Raw genomic sequence first — 25,300 nt, forward strand, 5'->3', positions numbered from 1 at the left:
AGGCAGGGGACAAGACGTAAGGGATGATGGGCTTCCTCAGGGCCAGGACTCTAACAGTGGAGATCTTACCCGGTGACCTAGCAAACATGGAGTGCCTACGCTGCACTAGGCCTGCCCCGCGTGCCACACCCATGCTGCCTCTCTACTAAGTACTCACCTTATCTTCCAGGCTGTTGCTGGGGGTGGGGTGGGGAGGGGATCTGCGTTGTGAGAATCACCAGGCCAATGGTGCTGCTGAATGACTCCCCCAGAGAGACCACACCCATCTCCACTCCTTCCAGAGGGACCCAAGAGGCTTGTTCTCACGCCCAAGTGGTGATCTCCCCAAGCTTGAGTGGGTGGAGTGGAGGCAATTTCCCTTGGTGGAGGGAGGAAAGGGTGCTCTGTTTGGAGCACTGCCTGATATGACCACCAGGTGGCGGTGCAGGCCCAGATTATGGGGTGAGGGCGTGGGGCCACGGGGTGGGGTTGGCGCCCTGAGTGAAATTTGGCCTTGAGGTCTTTTTCAGTAGTCCAGGAGGCAGAGTGGATGGTGCACAGAAGCTGTTTCCTTCCCACCTGCTGGGAGCAGGTCTGGACCGGGGCTGGGTCAGGGAGACTGATCAAGGCTGGGGCCTGAGCCTCCAGAATGGAGCGGGGTGCATAGCAGGTAATCCGGGCTACTCATGAGTGGAGAATTGATAAATGGATCTTCCCTCATGGAGATTAAATGAGTTAATATATTAAAATCACGTGAAGAGGCTTCAATAAATGTGTGCAGTTACTTGTACTTTTATTATGGAGGTTGGTTCTTCCCAGTGCATGGACAGGGCCCCAGAGCCCCCACCCGTCTTGAGCTCCAGGGGTCTAAGCCGTGGGCCCCACCCTAGGATCTGCACAGCCTCTCCCAGCTGGGGATGAAAACCGAACTCCAAGGCTTCACCATTCAACGCAGTAGCCTTTGTTGACATTTGGGGACAAGTGAGGTCTGTACCAAGCCCTGAGGGTGGCAAAAGGACCAGGCCTCCCCACACTCACCAGGCAGCTTCCATAGGGAGGAGACGGAGCCAACCTTCTCCTGTCCCTGACGAGGCTGGCCGGCTGGCAGGTTCAGCTGGCTGGAGGTTGGGCAGGGGTGAGGCTCGGGGGCCCTTTTGGTGGTCATGGCCCAAGCTCACAGCATCTACAGATCCCTCGCTACTGGGACTTTCTCACCGCCACCGATGCCCAGCCTGGGACCTCCACTGTACATACCTCTCTCATCTTTACCTCAAATCCTAGCTCCTTTCAGTGCCCACCAGGGCATCACACAGAAAGAAGATAAACGTCTCTCCTTCCCCCTACCATGGAGGCTTCTTTCCACTAAGCTTTCATGAGATCCATCAACTGTCCCACCTGCAGCCAAGTTTCAGTGAGGCTGAGTGACTTGTCTTAGGTCACACAGGATTTGAACCCAGCTCTGTGGGACTCAGGCCAGATTCTGAATGGGTCTGTTTCATCCCTGCATCCCTCATGGCGTTCCGGCTTCCGTCCTGGACTCTGGGTAGGTTCCTGGGTGTGTCACCGAGAGGCCCCCTCCTTTTAGTTCCTGCATCCCCATCAGTGAACATGTGAGATGGGGCATTTGCTGCCTGTGGCAGCAAAGCTCCATGGCCAGGGAGGGCAGGAGCTGCACCATCTCCTCCCCATACATCATCTCCAACAAGGCAGATAGCAGGAAACAAGCAGCTCCTGCAAAGTGATTCCTCGTGATCGAGTGCACAGGCGGCCTGACTCCGAGGAGGTGGTGGTGCAACTGGCCCCAGACCCTCTTTCAGCTGTCAGGAGGAGGTGTGACTAATGGCAGGTCAGCTCTGCCTTCCAGCGTCGGTGCCAGTGCCAGTGCCAGTTGTCCCAGAGACCCCTGCCCAAGGACCCTGCGACAATTAGACTCACCTCAATGCCTCTTGCTGCATGAATGAGCTGGTATGAATCCCAGGTCAGCCACCATGCCACCTGAGGCAAGTCCCTGAAACTCTTGCCTCAATTTCCTCATCTGCAAAGTGGGGCCAGTCCTCCCCACTTGATAGAATTGAGAGTCCATATTTGTAGACGGGCTAGAACAGTGTCCGACACATAGGAAACGCTAGGTAAGTATTTGCTAAATAAATATCACACTAAAGAGCCAAATGGTGGCCTGGAGGTACAGGGTCTTCTCAGGAGCAGGAGCCTCTGAGCTCCATATAGGCTCAGCCTTCCAGCAGCCCTGGGGTCACAGGGGCTGCAGGCCCACCTGGTTCAGGTCACACCTCCTGGCTTGGCCTCTGGTCTTACCCCCCAAACCCTCCTGAGTGGCCCAAGTTCTAAAGTTGTCTCTGCCCAGCAATGAATGTGTCTCTACCAAGTCCCCCAGTGCCAGGTACAGGCAGGGCCATAGGGCAGTCCCCTGCTCCAAACCTGGCCTGAGCTGGGGCCTCCTGGAAATACAGCCCAGACTCTGGGAGGGATGAGTAGGAGCAGCTGGGGCAGGTGACAAGTCTAGGGCAGGGCCTGAGCTCGGGAGTCAGAGAGCCCCTGACCTAACTCCAACTGGCCACCTTGAGTATTCTTTCACTGGAAGGATAGGGTCCCTCACGTTCCTGACAGTTCCTGAGAACCAGCAGATGGCAGAGGCTACTTGGTGGCCTCCCCAATCACTCCTAATACAAGAGCCACAGACAGGTTAGGGCCCAGGAGTTCTGCAGTCCACAGGCTGCAGGGGAGGGGCTGGCCCTTTGCTCCATCTTGTTCTCTGTCTGGTTCTGGGATGCCCACTGCCTTCCCAATCCCCAGGCCAGAAACTGAGGCCTTCCCCCAGCCTGCAGCCCCAAAGGCCAGTCACCTCCCTCCCCCCAAGTCTTACAAGCATGCCTACACAGACCACCTGGTGATCTTTTCCTGGGCCTCCCAGCCACCCAAACAGGGCTTCCAGCCATGCCCCACTTGCCACTGACCCCATGGCTCCTCTGTCTTCCACTCACAGGCCTGCAAGTCTTCCACTGAACCCTGGAACCCCCAAGTCTGGCCTCCAAGGCCCTCAGTCTGCTACCTCCCATCCTGCCCAAGTCACCTGTTCAGACTGCAGCCAGTCTCCCACCTCTGCCCTCTCGCCCTATGCCTGGGCCAGGGCTACACCCCACCCTGCCCCTGGCTGGGCCTTGCCCCTGGTGGGCAGCATCCTGCCTCCCTGGCAGCTCTCTGGCAATTACCCGAGTGATTCATTTGGTAATTAATTTGGTAATTAATCACGCTCCGGCTGCTCAGGACGCTTCTCTTCGGATGGTCTGGCCTGGAATGTAGATCTGCTCAACTTTACTTTTCCAGGGGAAGGAGGCTGAGCCCTGGAGGCTGGAGGGATGGAATCTATTCTGAAATCCATTGCCTGGTCTCCCCCAAGCCCTGTCAGGCACATAGGGGCTGCTCTTAAAAGTGGCCAGGATGAGATTTAGCTGAAAGAGAGAGAGAGACCCAAGTTGTGCCTCTGGGGAGGTCTCAAGGGTGCCCTAGGATGCTCTTTAGCACCGCTTCTCAGCCCGTCTTCAGCCACGGGGATCTCACTACCCCAGGAGCAGCCGCCTGCCCAGCTCAGCCTTCACTCCTCCTCTGGGCTCCTAGGGGAGCTCAACGAGGGATGCTGAGGTTCTATGTGCTGGGCACTGGTGGAGAGCCACAGTCCTGGGCCTCAGCGAGCTCCCAGCCTCTCGAAGCCTCCAGACAGACCAACGCCCCCATCTGACTGGAGAAAAAGGTGACCTCCTGACAGAGGTACCATTGCAGACGGGCTTTGATCAGAAGCAGGATTTGGCGGCCGAGGAGAAGCCCTGTCCTGGTGCCTGGTGGGGTTTGGGGCAGCTCCAATCCAGGTGGCCCTGACTTTGCTGTGGGCTCCAGGGGGGCTAGTCACCAGATGTATGCCCTGCAGGTATAGCTACCAGATGCTCACCAGGATGGGGTCCCTGTGGAGCCAGCTCTGTGGCATTGATTGAAATGCCCCCCTGCCAATTAGGATTTTTTAAAGAAATGTATAACGATTCCTAATTGGCACCCTCATTAGGTGCCAATTAAACACTTAAGCATTTCTTACAAGTTTAACACATTAATAAGGCAGCTCATTATGTGGTAACGAGATTTATTTCTCATATTTATTATATTGTTTCACCACGGCTGACAGCAGAGTTATTTTTAAAAACACAGCTTCTTACTTATTGCACACAGCCCCTTCCTACAGCCAGGCTTTCCAGGGCTCTCCCCTGAGCCTTAGTCTCCAGTCCCTTGGGTCCTCACTGGCTTCTTTTGGTCCAGCCTCCCAGAGATGAGTCAAGCAGGACACCTTCTTCCCAAAGTCCAGGAGGACCAGAGCTGGGCGCTGCAACAGGACAGTCTCTGAAGGGTTCCAGAGGCCAAGAGCCCTGTGGAACCTCTGTCCATTTAGCCAAACTCCATATCCCAGGAGCACTAGCAGAGTGCAAGGGAGGAGTGCTCCCTGCTTTCAGCCCTTGGTAAAGTCCAGCCTGGGGGCAGGCACTAAAATGGAAGGCTGACACTGTGAGGGCAGGAACACAGCAGCCAGAAGAGGACAAGGAGGTCCTTTGAGGCTGTCCCCTGAGACAGGAGGAGGGTTATAAGCAGAGGGAACTATGCTGAGACCAGGAGCCTGGGAGAGGTTTGGATGCCTGGAGAATAGGCAGCCAGCAGGAGCAGACCCTCAAAAGCCGTGGTAAAGCCTCGTGGTCCACGATGGGGATCTGGCTTCTATCCAGAGGGGAATGTGGAGCCACAGAGTGTTTTGAACAGGGAGGGATGTGACCAGATCTCTGTTTAGAAAAAGAAAGAGAAGGATGGACTGAGAGGGACCAAGGGAATAAACACGACGTCCCCCTCCTGCCTGCTAAACTCCTGGGGGGCTCCCATTGGCCAGACCCAATACCAGAGAGCAGAGCCAGGTGGATGCCACCTACAATGCTCAACTTGGTGGGACAGGGTAGGGGAGATGGGGGTTGAGAGGTCTGGAGGTACCAGCAGTATTCCAGAACACTTATCCTTCTTTCAAAGACCATGAGGTTAGCATCCTATACACATACTACCCCTTGCTCTTATATCACTGCATGTGGCACTACCTCACCCTCATCCGTTTTAATAGCTGCATAGTATGTATGGTGAGGATGCCCCACATTTACTCACCGGGCTCCTCAGGGTAGGCTGTTTCCAGTTGATTACTCTCAGAAACATCACACAGTGAACACCCTGGGGCATAATTTGTGAGTGAGTTTATAACATATGTGTGGGTTTATCTGTAGGATAAATTCCTAGAAGTGAGGAGTGCTAAGTCAAAGGATCTGTGCATTTTTAATTTTGACAGATATTGCCAAATTGCTTTCATGGAGCTTACACAATTATGCTCTAACAAGCAACTACAAGTTTCTGCTTCCCCATGCTCACCTCGAATGTGCACGGACCTTTCCCGGCTTTACCTATTTAATCTGCATTTCTCTTAGAGGAATGAGATTGAGCTTGGTGTCAGTGGTTGAATCTTTTGGATTTCCCTTCATGGGAACTATATGTTCCACTCCTTTGCCCATTTTTCAGTGGGATTGTTGGTCTTTTCCTTCTAAACTTATAGAGGCCTGTTATATATTATGAAATTTGTAATTTTTTTCCTCAGCTTGTTGTTAGTCTTTAGACTTTGATTTTTATGTAATCCAATGTATACATTTTTTCTCTTGTGGCTTTTCTGGTTTTTGTTATACTCAGAAAAGGCCGTATCAAAGTAAACCAGTACAGAAATCCCTTTGTTTTCTTCTAGGATTTGTTCTTCATTCTTTAGTCCCTCCAGCTTTGATCCAACTGGAATTTGGTGTTTGTTTTAAGACGTGAGGTAGGGGTCAAAGATAATTTTTTCTCCCCAGATTATCATCCAGTGATTTCGACACCATATCTTCTTGGAGGTTATTCTTTCTTTTTTTGTTTGTTTGTTTGTTTGTTTGTTTTAGGAAGATTAGCCCTGAGCTAACTGCTGCCAATCCTCCTCTTTTTGCTGAGGAAGACTGGCCCTGAGCTAACATACATGTCCATCTTCCTCTACTTTATATGTGGGATGCCTACCACAGCATGGCATGCCAAGTGGTGCCATGTCTGCACCTGGGATCCGAACTGGCAAACCTCAGGCCTCTGAAGCACAACATGTGCACTTAACCACTGTGCCACCGGGCTGGCCCCTTGGAGGTTATTCTTGACTGAATTATTGAGACTTTGGGAAATGTACCAACGGAGCAACATCATGTCCTAGGGTTTGGTGGGTGGAAAGGGGCAAATCATGTCATGAGACTAGGCCCATAGGATGGAGTGGCAAGACAGTGGCAACCTGGAGGTTGAGAAAAGGGGTGGAATGCCCACATGAGGGGCTGCCTTTGATCTTTTCATTGGACTCCGGGAACAGTCATTTTTGGTACCCAGTTTTAGCTTTGCCTGCCATGCCGTAACTCCTTCAGTAGAGTTTATAACCTTGACATAACCTTGATACAGGCAGCGTAGTGGGCAATTGAGGGGTAGCAGAAAGGGAAATCTGTTCCTCCCTAAGAACCCTCTGCTGGGACCAGTTGGCCAAAGCCTCCCGTCATTCTGCAGCAGCGAGGGAGGTTATTACAACACAGTGGGCGACTGCACAGTGCTGAGGAGAGCCTCATGGGACTCACTTCAGGTCCTGCAAAGAGAGAACCAGCTGCATTCATGAGTAAAGCAAGGACAGGACAGGCAGAACTTGGCTGGGCTGTACCCATCTCCCTGCTCCCCTTTCTCCCTGCTCTCCCTTCTCCCTGCTCTCCTCCTGGCTCCCACTCCTCCCCCTCTTCTCTGCCATCAAGACCCATTAGCTGTGGCTCTGGATGTCGAGGACCTGGAGGCCATTGGTCCTCTATTTAATACAGTGAAGACCAGACAGCCCATCTCCGATGCTAGATCTGCCCTGAAGGCATCCTGAAATGTTCTGGTGGGCACATGTCTGATGGTACCTGGGATGGTGCTGAACCAAAGCAAGTGAAGGCCCAGGTTCCCAGCCAAGATGTTAGTGGGGGTTGGGGGAGTGCACATCCTATTCCCCTGTGCCTCTCCCCTAACTCTGAGGAGAGTCCTTCCACCTCCTTCTGGAAATTGGAATAGCAGATGCTTTGCCTCTTTCAACCACCAGGTGGCAACAGTGGAAGTCATATTCTGCCTCACTCCATCCTTGGGAGCTGCGGACTTGACCTCCAAAGAGACTCTGAGGTTATCTGGTGGCTCTGGATCACCAAGGAGCTGAGGAAAGATGAGGCCACACCCCGCCAAGGCACAGGACCCCCATCCATCTCGGACGAATGGGAGACCTGTGGCCCTACTCTTTTCCCAGCACGACCCATGCAGGGACTGCGTGGGGCAGTAGCTAGGTGTGAGGAACAGAGACTGGGGGCTCCTGGGGTGGATCTCAGGAGCTTGGCTACACGAGACACCCACAGCCATTGCTCAACATAGCCCACTGATTCTCAGAATGTAACCAGAGAGGACTCTTCCTGGAGCCCAAGGACACTGGGAGGGTAGAGGGACAGAAAGAGGGAGGGGCAGGTGGGAAGAGGAGCCAGGACTGGTGGGTGAGGTTTCACTGGCCCATTCCTGGTCTCCTACCCAGGTTCAGCACCGGGTTGGTATTAAAGGCTCTGGCATTGCGCCTCCAAAGGCTGAGGCTGAACTGGGCCCCCTCCTCTCCATGGATGGCGGTGCCCTGGAGGGTTTATAGATTCTCCCAGCATCTCATCCCCCACTGCCTTGTCCCCCTCCCCAAGCCCTGCATCACTCAGCCTGCACCAGACTCCTTGTCATCTGCTACAGCTCCAGACATCTCTCGTTTATCTCCATCATGTTGGGGGCGGAGGTGCCAGACTTGGAGCCAACCTCCATATGCAGCCTCTCTGGGCTCCAGCCACAGGGCCTAGCCCAGGCAGGGCTCAAGGAACCTAATTTCTGGGTGTGTAGGCTCCTTGGAGGTCCTGGATTCAAAGCCTTAAGCCTTTACATGGAACCCCCAGGGATGGGCAGCCCATTGCCCTGGCAACTGTCTTCTTGCTCCTGGTCCATGAACAGGGCCTGCCTTACCTGGCCCTGAGTGGCTCTGGGGACCTCTGGGCACTCATGGACCAGCAAGGAAAGCAGCTGGGACCTTGGCCCCTAGGACTTGGTGAGGTGATGTCTTCTTTGGGCTCCCAGTGCCTGGGGGAGACAGTTGATAAACAGATGGACCAATAAAAAAGATATTTTTTGGCTCTGAAGGAAACACACCAGGACTGTATGGAAATAAAAACTGGAGGAGGACAGCTTCAGATGGGTGCTCAAGGAGGGGAGGGCATCTAAAGCCCTGGGCCAACACCTGAGTGTCAAGAGTTGCTAGCCATGAAGGTGCCTGGGGCAGGAGAGTTCCAGATGGAAAAACAATACCAAAAGCAGAGGTCCAGTGACTTGTTGGAGAAACAGCGGGAGGCCAGTGTGACAGGACGAGAGTGGCATGAGCAAGGCGATGCCAGGGCAGAGGGAAGGGCCTGGCCTCCCTGAGTGCAGAGGGGTTTATAGCAGGCTAGAGAGGACACCAGGGGTAGGCATGGGAATGAATGAACAAATGAACAGACAAATGAGGCCTGGGATCAGGCCCCTCCAGTGGCCCAACCCTTGCCCTAAGGTCTTTGTGAGGAGGGTCTTTGTCCACTTGACAAACATGCCCAGGAAAACCCACTGCTTCCTGCCCTGGCAGGGCTTGGCCCCACGGGGGCCTCAGCTTCCACACCTGCTATAGGGAGGGTCCAGCCCCTCCCCTACCCCATACTCTCAGCCCTTGTGGAGGTGGTCTGAGAAGACCGCGGCCAGCTGAGTTCCTGCTACCCAGAGAGATCCATTGCAGGAGGCCTCCCTGACTTCTTGGCACAGCCCTGAGTCATCTATCAGGCCCAAGGCTGCCTTACCCAGCCCTGACCCCTACCCCTGGACAGGGACCATTTATCTCCATCAGCTGCTCCCAGCAGCTAGGCTCTCAGCCAACAGGTCCTATCTCCATCCCATGGGGCTGATGCTGGGCAGCCCTTCTCTGACTCTCAATCTCATCAGTTGGACTCTCCCAGGAAGGAGGCCACCTCAGGCAATTCCCTGCACAGTTCTGGGCCCATTCCCACCAAACCTGAGGGACTCAGCTTTTAATAGTTCAGGAGTACACACCAGACATGTGTGAGTGCCCATCACATGCCCACATGTGTTGGGTACTGGGTACAGCACGGTAAACAAGGTCAGCATCCCACCTCCACCCACACAGATCTGTGTTCCCCTGGCCAGGAGGGACTTGGTTCCCAGGCCCAGCCCCATGACCAGGGCAAACTCAGGGAGTCTCAGGCCTGAACTCCTCCAGCTTGGGGCCTGGGAGTTCCACAAGGGACTTGCCTCACTCTGCTTTGGGAGGCGAGGACAGGAGTGTTCTCAGAATCTAGCCCTGAGAGTGACAATGTGCCATACAGGGCTCTCCCCTCACGTGCCATCTGGTCCCTGCCTGACTGGTATGGGCATGTCCTCACCTGCCCCAGGTGAGAGTCCACAGGCACCAAGCTGAGTGTGGGAATCCAAAAGACGGTGCGTGGCCATGAGTGTGTGAGGACATAGCACACGTGTGAAGGGTAGCCAAGCTCTACCAGGGCAGGGAGAGTTCCTGTTGCCTCCATGGGCCGGAACACATGCCTGCCAGAGTATGAGCATGCCAGGTTGGCGTGTGGGGGATGGGCCATAGCCATGAGTTGTCTTCTTTGATTGGAGGAGAGCCCTGGGCCCTGGGGCTCTTCCATGCTGCCTTGTCCCTCCTGGCCCTGCCCGGGTCCAGAGGCCTGGGCCTGCTTTGATAGTTCACTGGGCAGCCAAGGTGGAGTGGAGGCGGGGGCTTTTTTCATTGCTCCCCAAGGACACAGGGGTCCCCTGAAAAGGGATCTCTCTTCTCTCTCTTCCCTTCTTGTTAGGGTGCCCTCCCTTCTTCCTGAGTTTCCACCCACAGGCCCAGGACAGGTCCTTGGAGCCCCTAATCCCTGCGCTCCCATCAGCGCAGCATCTTTCTCCCCAACCTTATCTGTCTCCTGCAGCCATCGCTGACTCCCCTGCGGCCAGCCTCCCCCTCCCTCCAGCCTCTCTGCAGGTCAGGTTGGTATGTCCTCCTCCCTCCCCTCCCCTCACTCTCCTCCCTTCACCTTCCCCCTCCTTCCGTCTCACCTCCCCTCCCCTCCCCCTCAGCCTCCTCCCTCTCCCTATTTTCTCTTGCCCTTTACCCTCTCCTCTTGCTCCCCCTCTTTCTCCTCCTTCTCCCCCACCCCATGCCCTCCCTTAGAGAAAGAAAGGAGTTGGGGGGCTGTGGCCAGCGGCCACTATACTCACTCATCCAAGGTCAGCCTTTGAGGGCAGCTGAACGAAGACCCCTTTGGCCGCTTTCCTCCAAAGGGGAAGAAGAGCTAATGACACCCCACAAAGAGGCCCCTGGAGGCTGTTTTACAGTGGAGATAAGAGGGCCTAGAAATGGGCAGCACATTACCAGATGCAAATGTGAGCTGTGACCTGGAAGGGTTTGCATCCCACCCCCAGCAGCCTAAACATGCTCCCTGCAATCTGGAGTCTAATCCTTGGAAAATCCTCAGGAGGGAGCTTTGTCCTCCAGTTCCAGAAAGAATACCATGCATGCTGCAGCACTTGGGGCCACCATGTGTCTTCCTTTCCTGGCCTCAGGGCTTCAGTCTTCCCCTCTGTATCAAAGGTATGGGGTGTCAGCCAGCCCAGTTGATGACCTGACCCAGGGTCAATTCCTGCCTCAGTCACTTCCTACCTGTGAGCTCCCTAGCAAGTCACCTAAACTCTCAAAGTCTCACTTTTCCTATCTATAAAATGGGGTCATGAGGCTTGCCTCTGCCATAGGGCATGTGAGGACCTCAGGAGTTGCCTGGCTCTCAGTCATTGCCCATAGGAGGCAAGACCAGAGAGGATCATGGCTGAATGCGGCCGGATGAACCTAGGTTAGCAGTGGACAGAAAGGACAATGAGGCCCACTCCCTCCCGACCCAGGCTCCTGCCCGGCCCAGAGAAGAGATGCAACTGGGATATATCCCTCACCTTGCAAAAACTGCCAAGGAACATGAGAGAGGGTCAAGCAGACCCGATGTGACTTGGGAAGGGCATTCCCTGAGGAGCTCATTCTGTGAGAGGAGGGGGAATGGAGGTGTGCGGGCTGAGGATGACCAGGATTGTGATCAGGACCAAATGCAACAGCGATGTGAAATCGCCAGCACACAGTAGTGCTTGTGAGAGCTCATCTTCCTGTGAGTCCTGCCTCCTCCAGAAGTGTCCTCCCTGCCACACCCGCCCCCTTCTCCAGTGCCTAGGACAAGCTCAGGGCAACTCAGAAGCCAGGTGCTGCCCAGGTCAGCGCTGAGAGCGAAGGGGAGAGATGATGTGTGGATGGGAGGCCTGGCCGGGACCTGACCACCTGTAGAGGGGCACTCAGAGTGTCTAACCTGGGGACTCTCCCAGAGTGACTGATGCCTACACAGACACACAGACAGATTGATGGACAGAGATGGAGAGCCTCCCCTTCTGTGTCCAGGGACACCTCGAGGAGGTATGGCTGGAGTGGTCCGCTGAGGCATGGTCATGAAGGCCTTGAATGCCAAGTCCAGGAGAGAAGGTAAGAACAGCTGTTGGCTGCAGCTGGAAGCACAGTAAGCTGGTATGGGTGTGTGTGAGGGAGACAATGGTGTGTGTGTGTGTGATGATGGTGTGTATGTGTGTGTGTGAGTTTGCATACACAGGATGGCCATATGAGGGGGTGGGGGCATGACTGTGTGCATGTGTTTATGTGTGTGGAAACTCAACAAGGTGTTTATGTGTGTGTGTCTGTGAATGCATGTGTGGGTGGGTGTGGGCACTCCTCTCCTGCTACCCTGCACATCTGCACTGCTATGCTCCCAGCTGGGCAAGCAGGTGCCCCTCTAGGCACGGAGACATCCCAGGTGTCCATCTGCCTGCCACCTCAGCCACCTCTGCTAAGGGGCCACGTGGGCGATGAACACATTGGGTAATTAAACAGCAGATCAATTCAGCTTAACTTCTAAGAGGAAAGCAGCCATACTTAGCTGATGGAGGGCAGGGCTGTAGGAGAGGTAGGTTGTGCGGGGAGGGGAGGGCAATGAAGAGTTGGCAGGGCAAGGTGGAGGGGTGGCTGCTGGAGACAGCTGTGGAATACCCCTGGGGAGGAGAGCAGATGCCAAGGGGAGGGGAAAGGAACTATGACCAAAGCCACTGACCAAGGGGGCCAGGTGGGACTGGGTGATGGCAGACAGAATGGGAAGGATGGAAAGGAGACACAAGGTAGGCAAGAGGACGAGCTTGTGTCCCTTCAGCTTCCCAGGGGTCCTTTCCTAGTGGGACAGGGGCCACAGTCAGGTTGCAGACATATTAGCTGGTTTCTAGGATGCCTCATGACCCACTCCTCGGCGATACTGGTCCTGAGTTCTGCCAAGGGTGCCTAGTCTTTTGGATTGACCACATCCTGCGTGCAGGAGAACTGGTCCCATGTGTGAAAGCCCTGACTATCACTGGAAAGTCACTCATTCATTCATTCAGTGACATGCACTGAGCACCCACTAAGCACCAGGCTCAGGGTTTGGTACAGGCTGCCACCGAGAGGAATCACCCACTGTCTACCCTGAGGGGACAGAGTGTTGCAAGAAGAAAATGCATACATGGAGAAGTATCCTATAGCAAGGGAGGAGACAGGGACAAAAGGAGTCTGGCTTGGGGGACGGGGCACAGAAGGCTTCCTAGAGTTGGTGACCCCTGAGCTAAGGCTGAAAAACAAGAGCTGTTAACCAGGGAAAGGAGTGGGCATAGGGGGAGGACTGGGAGGGAAGGCACTCAGGCATTGGAGAAGGCAGCGGCATGGGGAGAGGGCTGACAAGAACACCCTCCAGAGATGGCACCTTGTCTATCTGTAGGAACAAGAGGCCAGGGTCAGGGCATGTGCTTTGGGTTGGAGAAGTCAGCATAGTGGGTATGGGAGGGCCTGGGGGCCCACTAAGGAGCTGGGGCTGGTCTTGAGAACAATAGGGAGCCAAGGGTGGTTTTGAGTAGAAGAGGGATGGGAAGGCCCACCTGGAGGCTGGGTTTTCCAGACCAGAGTGTTGTAACCTGGTCTCCATAGGGGCTTCAGGGCTGGGAGGAGGGATGGATTGGATGAGGTGCGGGGCAGCTTGTCTGGGCACAGCCCCTGAGCTCGGCATGGACCTGCTGGGTTCCAGGCATTCAGGAACACCCAGGGGAGGTGCCTATAGGGTGATTGGAGGCAGAGGTCAGGGACCTAGGAGAACAAGGTGTGCAACAGGGCCCAGGATGGGAATGAGGCCGTGGGCAAGCATGGGCTGGGAGAGTAGGTGTGAGACCAGCAGTGAGAGAGATGGTCCCAGGGACAGCCATGGTGCAGGGGCGGCTAGAAGAGGACATATCTGAAGGGACCGAGACAGTGTGGCCAGGGGGCAGGAGGGGAGGCAGGTATGTGATGTGGACAGCAGTCACTGACAAGCCACATGCTGGTGAGGAGCTGCTCTGTGCATGTCAGTGAGTGGGGGGCTACCAGGGCCTTGGAGGGAGTCCAGCTGGGCAGGAGCTAGCAAACAGCTGCTCTAGGACTGAGGAAGCAGAAAACAAAGTGTGGACACTGTGGGAGGAGTTTAGGAGACAGAGCTGGACCCATGTTCAGGAATAGCAGGGGTTTTAGAGAGGGGAGACGGATGTGGGAGCAGTGGGAGGAGGGTGGCGGGAGGGATGATGGAGGGAGCGATGGAGATGACATGAAGGGCAGAGCATAGAGCATCTTAGCACGAACAAGGATGTGTGATCTTGGCCAAGCTCATGCCTCAGTTTCCCCATCTGTAACATGAGGGGTTCCCCCTCACTCATGGGTACTGGGGAACCCAAGATGAACAAGACAGTGTGGTTCCTGCCTCCGGGCTCTCAGCCAAAGCAGGGCCAGACAAGAAGAGAATCACCCCTCCCGGAATTAATCAGGGAAAGAAGAGTTAAGGCGCTGCCATAGGCTCAGCAGAGGCCAGGCCTGCTCAGGTGCTCACTCCCAGTTGTCCATGGGGAATCCCTGACCCCATCACACTCTCTCCATGGGTTGAGGACAAACACATGCCCTGGCCCTATCTCTAAGATGCTGGGATTCTGCTAGAGGGACAGGAAATGAGGTATACGGAGGGGGCAGGACATGGGAGAGCCCGGCTGGGCATGAAGTTCACACTCAAGGAGATACAACAGGATAGAGGGCTGTGCTCTGGTAATAATGTTTGAGCACCTGTATCCAGATATGCCTGAAGCTCAAAGATCTGGACTTTTAGTTACTTGTACCAATAAATTCCACTTTGTGACTGCAGTAACATGAGTCATGGTTTCTGCCTCCTGATTCATGACCTGAAGGGTGAGAATAGCCCCTGTGCTTGGTCAGGCCAAGCAAGGGGAAAAACTTTCTCAGCAAAGTGAATAGCATGAACAAAGGCCCTGGGGTTGAGAAAAGATTGATGCTGTTGAGGAATTTAAAGAAGCTACTGGGGCAGGGAGCACAAGAGTGGAGGCAGGAGACAGGGAGCTGCCGGAGCTACTGTCTTGGTGAGAGATGAGGGAGTCTGTGGAATGAATGAATCGGGGGTTGAACTGAGCAAGGGGGGATGGTGGGGTCAGCAAAGAGTGAAGAAGACCAGCCAGCAGGGGCTTCCATTTGGGGCTTAGGAGGGAGTCTAGGAGATCCTAGGAAGACTGGAGCCTGGGAGAGGCCAATCCCAGGGAGAGGAAAGGGAGTATGGGAGCAGGCCCAGGATAGAATCCCAAGTAGCAGCCAGACATGGGGCAGGGGGAGGGCAGTGGGGACTGGAGAGGCAGGCCACCTCATTCACTGTGTGATCTTCCCAGTGGGGTTTTTGGTGGCCCTGGCCTGACCATTCCCGGGGTGTGGAAGGGTTCCAGCTAGAGCTGGGACAGGGGAGAGAATGGGGGTGAGAAGCATGAATGAGACTATAGACACCTGGGCTCAGCAGAGAGCATCAGAGAGGCTCAAACAGCACCTTCCAGGCATGGGTCCAGGGAGGGTCTAAGGAGTCCCTCCTCACCCCTCCACCTCTGATGGAGCAGATGAGGCAGTCAATAGGATTTACTGAGCCCCCTTCCCCACCTCTGCCATCATGCCATGTGGGGCTGGGTACAGGCAACACAGGACTGGTCAGGAGGGGCCAGGAAATCACAAGGGGGCATGGAGAGGCTCAGGGGAGGGTGCTCAGGGGGAGGCACCAGGTCCATTCCAGGCTGTGTGGCAAGAGCTATTGAAGTGAAGAGGGGCATTCCAATAGTCAGGGGACCAACAAGAGGGGAGTTGAAGTGGTCAGCCTAAAACATCAAGAGGCAAGGTGGGATGCAGACCATCTGCTGAAGTCTTGGCCTCCTTCTCTCTTCCTTGAGATGTGGGTGCCCCTGGGGCTCCTGCGGGAGGGGCAGGAGACCCAAGCCCCGCCCTGAATCAAAGTTCCCCTAGGCCCCACCCCACCCTACCCCGTGGCTAAAAATAAAAGCAACGATAATTTCCCTAAATGAAACCTCCACTTAAACACTTAAAAAGCAATAAAAACTCAATTTTCTTTCTCTCAATTATTTTACTTATTCCATTTTCCAAAAGGTTCACCCTGTTATGAAGATGTATTTTTCCCCATCAGCGGCAGCGTTCTCCGCCATTACTCAAACTGACTCAGCCTCCCTCTGCCGGGAGGGTCGCCTGGTCTCCGCGGCAACCGGGTGCGGTGGAGGACTGTGACTTCACCACTGCTGCCTTGTCGGTGGGGACGCCAAGAGGGCGATATCTGCTCCCCTCCAGCTCGTGCCTCAGATTCCTGGCCTCCCAGCTCTGCCCCTCAGCACTGTCACTCGGCCTCCTTTCCTTCAAACCTCCCCACCAGCCCTTGCTCTCTAGCCCCCGCCCCTCCATTCAGGCCCCTCTGAAGTGGGTGGAGGGAGATGAAGCCTCACGGCCCTCAGACCGGACCGCATGAGGCCTGTTTCAGAGGAGCAGGCCCAGTGCTTCATCACGCAGTCCTGACACCGTAAAAATTAGGTTTCCCACGTCATTAGTGCTTTGTGATCAGCTCCATTTGTAACGTGCCCACCCTGTTGCCTCGTCTCTGCTAATTGTTTTTACTCACTCCTTCCATTTTTAAACTGCTGTCTCGTTGGCTTTTAATTTTTAATTATTGCTGCTTCCCCTTCCTTCCTAATTGGTCCAGGCCCCTACTGAGGTTCCCTGTGCTGTGGCTGCAGCAGGCTCCTTCGGGGTGGCCAAGGCTTGTCCACCACCTGCCCCAGGTTGACCCTGGGGAGTCACAGATTTGCTCCAGAGGCCGGCCACACACCTCGCTCCTGGTGCAGTGAAGGCTTCATGGTCAGGCTCCATCCTCCAAGCACACAATGGGCACCAGCTATACAGGTCTGTGGGGCAGTGATCCTTGGGGGATAGGAGCGACTGGACCCCCCCCCCCAAGAACTGTCTTTGTCCTGTTGTGGGAGGGCTGCCTGTGGTCAGCAGTGGGTTGGAGGGAGACACGCACCCCAGCCCTGCTTTCCTCATGGCACTGGGCCTCTGAGATTCACTGTAACAGGACATCAACCTCCTCTTCCACTGCCCAAGGCCCAGAGGTCACTGTCAGCCTCATCTCCAGCCCTTGTTCACACAGGTTCTCCTGCCAGGGAGGCTCTTCCTCCTCTTGGCTCTGCTGAATCCTGCTTAGTGCTCTCTGTCTGTTCATTGGTCTGTCCATTTGTCTATCCATCTGTCCATCGTCTACTCATCTGTCTGTGCATCCCTCTATCTATCCATCTGTCTGCCTGTTGTCAGCCTGTCGGTGGGTCTCCTGGCCTGGTTTTTTGTCCCTCAGTCTGCCAAGGCCCTCTTTGTGTCTGCCCAAGCCTTGGTCCTTCCCCTGGTCTCTGCCCCCTGAGGCCTCATGTTTCCCCTTCTCCATCAGGCACAACTCCATGGAGGCCCTTTCTACATTTTTCTTGGTTACAAATGAGCCAGAGCCAAGTTTCCGGGAAGTTTCAAAATTGAACCTGACCTTCATTTCCCCCAGCCTGAGTCACACACATGTTCCTGCCTCAGGCCTTTGCTCCCAGCAGGTGTCCCTGCCAGATGCACCCTCTCTTCCCCTTGACCCATCCAGTGACCACAGACCCCCCAACTCAGAGCCAGTCTGGGCCCTATTCTAGGTCTGCCTCTCTCTTGCTGTGCAACTTGGGCAAGATCCTTCCCTTCTCTGAGCTCCCAATTTTCTCATCTATAAAATGCAAACAAACCACAGTTTCCACATGGCCTCTCATAGGGCTATTGTGAGGCTCATAGTGGTTCTGGATGGACATGTAGCCACACATCCAGTGGGCAAGGAGGCCAGGGACCCAGTTTTTATCCATCCTTTAGGACCTCTCATCCAGGCCCACCCTTCCCTTCTCTGAGTCCCTCTACCCTTTCCACCAATGAAGTCATTACTGGACTTCAGGAACTGGGCTCCCTGGTGCCATTTGATCCCCTGCACAACCCTATGAAGTAGGGACCATCAGTAGCCCCAGAGATGTGCCCAAGGTCCCACAGGTAACAAGGACAGAGTAGAATTTGAACCCAGGGCTGCTGCTGCTGGTCTTGGGATTGGTCAGTAGGTGCTGGTAAGCCTGGGTGTTCCAATTGGGATGGGCAGCATCAGCCTTGGTCAGCAGTGTTAGTTCACCTGGGCACTGGACCCACGTTCTCGATGGAGACACACAGGCCCAGAGAGGGAAGAGACTTGCCAAGGTCACATGTGAATCCTGGTGTGGAAGGGCCTCCATCTGCCGGGCTCCTCAGCTCCCTGGTGGCAAGGAGATGGGCCCCCACCCTGCAGGAGAAGGCCTCTCACCGCTGGCTGGCCTGGGGAAGGCATGAATCAGGCTGCGGCCACAGGCGACTGAGGTCTTCTCACTCAGTTTTCCTTTCTCCCTGCCCTGATCTGTTTGCTTCTTCAGTGGGTGAGGGGAGGGCAAGGCCAGGATGGAAAGGAAATGTTATTGAGCAGCTACACTGTGCCAGGTACAATGCTGGGCAAGGCCACACTTAATCCCCAAAACCACCCTGTTCAGGAGGAGCTATTATAATCCCGTTTTGCAAATGTGCAGCCTGAGGCTCAGAGAGGGGCAGTGACCTGCCCAGGGCCTCCTGCTGGGAATCTGATGCTCCCCCCACCCCTCGCAGAGCCTCTCCTCCAGTCTGAGAATTATCTCCACTCTAGCCCCTTCTGAGGAGAAATCAGTATGGGGCCCCTGGTTAGAGCAGAGACGTCACCTGTCTTGCACACCCTCCTCCATGCCAAGCCCCCAGCACAGAGCGTGGCTCAGAGCAGGTACTCTGACACCTTTGGTGACTGAATGCATGAAGGAAAGTAGGAATGAATGTCCCAGCCCCACTTGGCCACTACTGAATACAGCCCCAGGCATTAATGGGCCCCTCATCCAGAAGCACTCGAACTTCAAAGGAGAATCTGGAGGAGGTGAGGCACTGCTAATGAAATTGCAGACGAAGAGTTGGGAGGGGGCTTGAACAGGTTGCCTTCCCGGTACCACTGCCACCAGCACTCGCAGCAGCCCCAAACGACTCAGGCTTCTCCCTGATCGGGCTCTGCCGGCCTGACGTGTGCCCCCACCCGGTGCCGGTGTCCAAGACGTTGGTATCCTGCGGGCACCGGGCAGCCGTGCCGGTGGGGTCCGGGAGGCCGCCGGGCAGTGCCACCTGGACAATGCACATGCGCCGAGCAGCCGCCTGGCCCTGCCGCAGCAGCCGGCGCCCCCCGCCGCCGCCCGCGCCTCGAACGCGCGAGAAAAGCAAACAAAGACGTATTGGTTTCTGCTCTATTAGAGGCGCAGGAGGGGGGAAATCAATGTTTAGTAAATGGGAAAAGAGAAAATCGTTCAGGAAAGACAGTCTATTTCCAAGCCGGAGAGGGGTTCGTAAACAGCACAGACCATTGCGGAGGAAGCACCGCGAGCCATAAAACTCCCCGAGCGAGCGGAAGAATGTTCACTTGGCAAGCCGGGCGTTGGCGCCAACGCCGAGCCTGGGACCCCTGACAACCTGGGTCGGGGCTCCTCACACAGGCTTAGGATGGAGAAGGCACCTGGCAGCGCCTTTTAAAGCCCCGCCCAGGCACCTCACGTTGGCTGTGCTGCTCCCCCTTAATCCCTGCTGTGGCTCCCCATTGCCTGGGTTGCATTTGAGGCCCCTCTTTGGTCTGCAGGGGCCTGCGCAGTGGGACCTAGACAGATCTTCTGGCCTCCCTCACCATGTCCGGCCTCACGGCTCTAGCCACCCTGACTTCCTGGGACTTGGCTGTTTCCAGGAGGGTCAGGGCCGGCTTCCTGGAGGAAGGGCCTTTGAAATGGGCTTTGAATCATGTGGAGGAGTTCTCCAGGTTAAGGAGGGAAAGAATGGCGATCTGGGGTGAGGAACAGTTTATGCAAAGGTCAGGGGTACTTGGGAAGTGGCCACAGGCTCAAAGAGCGTGGAGCGCAGGCAGGGATACAGGAACTGTTTCAGAGCGGGTGGCTGAGGGAGAGGCTGGGGATGGAGGAGTGGAATTGAGGTGGATGCTGGCATCCAGGTAGTTGGAGGGGCCTCAGTCCACTCCTAGTCAGGCTGCACTGGCCCTGAAAAGGTCCAGAAAAAAATACAGCATCAGAAAGGGATATTCTGAACCCCTGGGAGGCTACAGATGGGAGACTGAAGTCAGAGTAGTTCCTACTCTGGCTCCACATGGGTCTCTAGACTGTTACAAGCCAACTCTCGGGATCCCTGGGACACTGCACTGCCTTTCCATCCCCACTGGGCCCCTCGTGGCTGGTGGCTGGTGTTTCGTTGTTCCAGAGAGCAGGGTGCATGGGATGGGGCCTTTGTCCTCACCATTTATCAAGGCCTGGCGAGTTGCAGCAGGAAGTATTGAATTTTAGGTTAAGACGGATGGCAGGAATGGAGTCTCCTTTACAAATGAATTATATTCTGTTTACCATTTGTGCATGCGTGTGTGTGAGCATGTGCGAGTACCATATGGGGGTGTGGATTTGAGGGACATGCTCCCACCAGTGGCCACATGTGTGTAGGAGTATGTGCGTGGAAAGGAAGTGGCAGCCGGGGTGCAGGCAACTCTTGCAAGAAGTTTAATAGAGAAGAAAAGATCCTCAAATGTGAGGCCAGGGGGGGATGCAAGGAAGGGCAGCACGTTTATTATTATTGCTGCTGTTACTATTATATTGGTATAGGACCCTGTTCTCTGCCCTAAGTCCCTTCCAGATGAGTCTTTCAGATTCACAAGATCATGTGAGGCTATGAGGTCAGCTCTATTATCATCTTCATTTGCTGAGGAAATGGAAACAGAGAGGTGAGGTGACTTGCCTGAGGTCACAGAACAGAATTGTGGAGCTAGGAGTCCAGAGCATGGCTAGGGCTTGAGATGATTTTCCTGATGGGGAGGTGGCCCTGAGAGAAAGCTGGGGATAGAGAGGAGAGGATGGAGGGCAGGGGTTGAGGGATGTGGGGGTGCTGGAGAATGTGCCCAGGTGAATGGCCCTGCAGAGAGAACTGTTTTCAAAACAGTGAGGGAAACCAACTGGACCCCAGCCCCTCTCTAGGACTTTCCAGCCCCATGTCCCACCTGGGACACCTGCTTCCATTCCACCCCTCTGGGCCTGTGCTTTCACATCTGTACAACAGGGTATCTGGACTGGGTTAGGGGAGGGAAGGACTTCTGGGATTCTATGGGCTCTGACTTTGTGGAGCTCTGTGTTGGGCACATGCACAAGTATGTGGGTACATGTTCTTGTGGGGGAGTCTGTGCATGTCCAGAGGGAAGCACAAGTACAAAATGGGGAATCCAAAGGAATGTGGGCCTGTGCTTGTGTGGATCCCAGCCCATGGGGTAGGGGGAACATGTTCACACAGGGGAGGGTGCATCCTAAGTGTCTACTAGGTCAGCTCTGCCCAGGATGAAAGAGGTGAGTGGGTTGGGGAAGAGCAGCAAATCTTTGTGCCTGGGTTCACGGGTGGAGAGCAGGGATAGGGTCCAGGCACAGGAAGAGGGGGAAGAGGAGGCCCTTGGATCTCAGGAGTTGAATTTCCACCATAGCTCATTCCCATCCCTGCACCCACTCTGGCCCCACTGCTCAAGGCAGGCACAGAGAAAACAATTTTGCTCCAGCTAAGGCCAAACAAGAGATGGAGACTGATAAGGGAGCTTCAAGGTGAAATCAGCCGGCGTAACCCCTGGGCCTGGCAGAGGAAGGGTTCAGACGGGGGAGGGGGTTAAAAGGAGGGGACTCAAAGAGGCTCTGGGGTGAGGGAGCCTGAGGAAGGAGGGATGACGGAAAAGGTCCCTTGGGGGCCAAGTTACAGGGAGGGGAGGATGGCTCAAGGACACCAGAGGTGGATGCCCATGTCAAGGAGGAGGCATTGAGGAGGGGGCTTTTAGGCCTGATCCTTGTAGGGCCCCGGAGGAGTCACCCACCCCAGGCACCTCCTGAGTCCTGGAGTTGTCATCCAGTGTGGACATCCAGGACAGCTGGACATAGAGTACAGAGTCAGGGGAGCCCAAGTGGCAAGAGGAGGCCTGGGCTAGGCTTTGACCTTGAGTGCCAGTGGAGAATCAAACATGGCCAGCCTCAGGGCTACTGAGCAGGAGGGTGGGTAGGGGGTTCCTGACACCAGAGGCTGCTTCCCTCCTCTCTTCAGGAAGGCAGGTACCTTTCATCCCAGGTGCTTGGTGTCAGGTGGGCACCTTCACCAGAGGAGGTGTTCCCAGGCAGGAGCCCAGGCCATAGCACACCTGGACCCACTTGCTAATGGAGGAGCAGGTGCTGAAGTGCAGGCTGTGCCAGGGCCTTTCCAGCAGACCTGCTCCAGTGCCCCATCCTGCCACACTTCAAGGTCAAGCAGGACTGGGTCATGGGCTCAGGAAGTAGGAGCAGCCAGATGTGTGGGGCTAGGGGCTGCAGGTGAGAGAGAGAGGAGAAGTTCAGGTAGGTGCCCCTGGTGTGAGGTGTCTCACTTCCAGGAACCCCTCCCCCCACCTCTGGCAGGAGCCATCTCAAACCTTATCCAACTGCCCAGCCCTTTCTGTGACCAGTTATCTGTCCCTCATTGCAAGCACCCTACAGATGCCCCTACTGTGACCACTTTCAGAATAGGAAAGAGATCATGGCAGGGCTAGCTTGGAGCCTCTGTCCCATGGCCATGGTAGGTGAGTGAAGGACCCAGAGGATGTTGCTGGGAGTGGGATATCCTTTTACTGCATTTTTCTCATTGAAGAAACAAATGGGTGTCCCAACCTGAGGCCCAGGGGCCTCCAAAAAATTTGTCCTGGACCCTTCAAGGGGGGCCCCTGGAAATCTGAAGTTCCAGGAAATCTGTGGTAGTAGGGGAGAGGTGCTTTCTGCCACTCCAGCCCTTATGAGCTAAGACTTCCAGGGGCTTCTATCTGTCCCATTGGCCCTAACACCCCCTGATATTCTAAGTGTCCTCCTTGCCCCAGCCTAACCTCACAGGCCTGGGAATGCAGGGATGCTGAGTACCTAGCCTTGGCCTCAAGGTCCCGCAGGTCTGGGATCTGTCAGATTCCAATGGGAAATGCCCCCTGCTGCAGAAATGTCATTGTGGACATGGTCCACCTGCCAGGCAGTCAGAGCCTCTGTCCATCCTTCAGTCTATATTTCTTTTGTTTCTGCCCTTACTGAGGCAGGCTCAGGAAATCTCCCTGTCTTTCTCAGTGAGAGAGGAGAGGAAGAAAGTGAGGAGGGACCAGAAGAGGAGTATTTGTGGAGGGGGAACTGTGGGGCAAGTTGGGCTCTGATGTGGGCCTCCCTCCAGGCCCCAGACCCAGGCAGAGAGGGAGGGGCCTGGGATTCTCCCTGGGCTGGGCGGGCAGGATGGGCAGTGGCCTTCTTACCTCGTAGACGGACTTCAGCGCCACGGAGAGCTCCTGCAACCTTGCCGGAGACCAGCTGCCCATTCTACCTGTGGTTCAGTGCCTGGGGTCCCTCCTGGTGAGTCTCATGGGTCTGTTGTCTCCCCAGTGAGTGGTGTCACATCTTGTCTATGTATTCTCCACATCAGCATAGACAGGCCAGGATCTCAGAACCAACATGTTTGGTGACCAAGTAAATCATGGTCTCCCAGACTACCTCCACCATGCCCCAGGCTGCTCTTCAGTCCTAGGGACCATCTTCCTATACTCTCCTTCCTCTCAAAGTTTTAATTTAACCAAGCAATCCTTTCTTTTCTCTGAAGGATCAATATTTTCTCTGTCTTTTGACATTTATTTTATTTTATTTTTACATGAGGCCTCCCAAAGGCTGTAATTTACAGCTAATACCATGCAATCAGAGACAATGGCTGGGCGCCTGTGAGCGGGAGCAGGCAGACTCCCTGCCAGGTGCCCCCAACTCCCCACCCCTACCCACTCACAGGGGTGCCCATGGCTGTGAGGCCTCTGGGTGCAAGGTCCACAGGGAGCCTGGGAGAAAAATGAACCATGACTTCAGCCATTATCTGGAGGGCACAAGGGATGGGTCCTCAGCTGGGGAGGGCCCTGGAGCAGCCCAGGGGTATGGGGGCTTCTGTGGGGGACTGGTCCAAATGGAGGGACAGGCAGGACAGTCAGAAACTCCCTGCTGGGCTGACCCCAGTGGCAGAGAGCTCCCCCCCACCCCACTGAAATGCTAGAGCAATGGCCATATCTCCTTACTCCCTTCCCTCCCCTTGTCTGCTTCTGCTGGGCTGTGCCGCGTGGCTCCCGTACTGTAATCTATGGCGCTGTTACTCTGTGTCAGTGATTTAAATCCTCTGATGGAGCTAGTGACAGCTTAAATGGCTGCCATCCCCTCCCCATACCCGCCGGGCCCTGACGAGGCCCCATAGAGGGAAGGAGGGTTTGCTGAGGCGGGATTTAGACAGTATTTTCCAAGCTCAAGGGTGGCCAGGCTGCTGTTCCTTGCCCCTCTGGAGGGGAGGGAGCCAAGTGTGCCCTCTCCTTCCCCTCACCGGTAATCAGAGGGAAGATAAAACCCTCCATAAATTCCTGGGAAATGAAGTGTCTGGAACACGCTCAATTCCACCTGCCCTCAGGTGAGAGGCACAAGGAGGGAGGCAGGGTGCCCCCCGTGCACAGCAGTCCTTCTCTGTGGCCTTGTGACTTGTGACAATAGGGGGCAGGACCGGTCTGGAATCCAACCCTGTGCAGGAGGCCCAGCGCCAATCTCACCAGTCACCCCTAATTATGCTGATGCTCAAACCCCAGTCCTGCTCCAAGGTCCTTCCTATCCTGGAGTCTTCCCCTCCATTCAGATATTTTTTCCATCCCTGTTCAGCTAATGGGGTAGGGGCCATTATATACACAGGGGAAACTGAGGCACAAGGACGCAGAGCTAGACAAGGTAACCCAGAAGTCAGTGGCAATGCAAGCCTTGGCTCCAGCCCCTGCCTCATCCTGGGTTTCTTGGTGGCTATAGGGCATCCTAAGAGTGGAGCTGGCTTCCCTCCCCAGCTCCCTCCTTGGCAACAAATCCAGAGTGGGCACTGGGGTGGGGTAGGGGACAGAGCTGAGAGGTCTTGCTGCTGGATGGGGTCTCTCAGCCCTGAATCAAGAGAGCCTATGAGGGCCCAGCATTGTCTGGTCCTCTGACTCTGGGGTCCTGGACCCTTCCAACACAGCCCCAGAAAGAATGACCAGCATGGTCCAGCAAGGTCCAAGGCTAGGTCAGGCTAGGTCTCATGTGGAGGGAGGGCATGAGGTCTCCACTCTGCTGGTGGATGTCAGGGACAGGACTTGGCCCTTCTGGGGCCCATACCTCATGGGGGCAGACAAGGCCCTGGTCAGGCACTATGTGATGACAGGGAGCAGCCCAGGGGCCTTGGGAACACCCACAGGCCTCGTTCAGATTTGGGAAGGTCATTAAAGCAGAGGCCTGAAGGAAGTCTGGGTGGAATTCTTCAGCAGGAAAACCTATGGAAGGGGATAAGTAGTCCAATCAGAGGGAATAACGTGTGAAGTAGCCCCTGAGGGAGGAGACAGGACTTTACCTTGATGGCAAAGGGGCAGAGAGGTGACATGACCGACTTCCAGACCAGGAGAGACAGACACAGATCTTATCACCTCCCTTGTCGTGTGTGAGG

This window comes from Equus quagga, chromosome 1 (genome assembly GCF_021613505.1).
Source record: "Equus quagga isolate Etosha38 chromosome 1, UCLA_HA_Equagga_1.0, whole genome shotgun sequence".
NCBI lineage: Eukaryota > Metazoa > Chordata > Mammalia > Perissodactyla > Equidae > Equus > Equus quagga.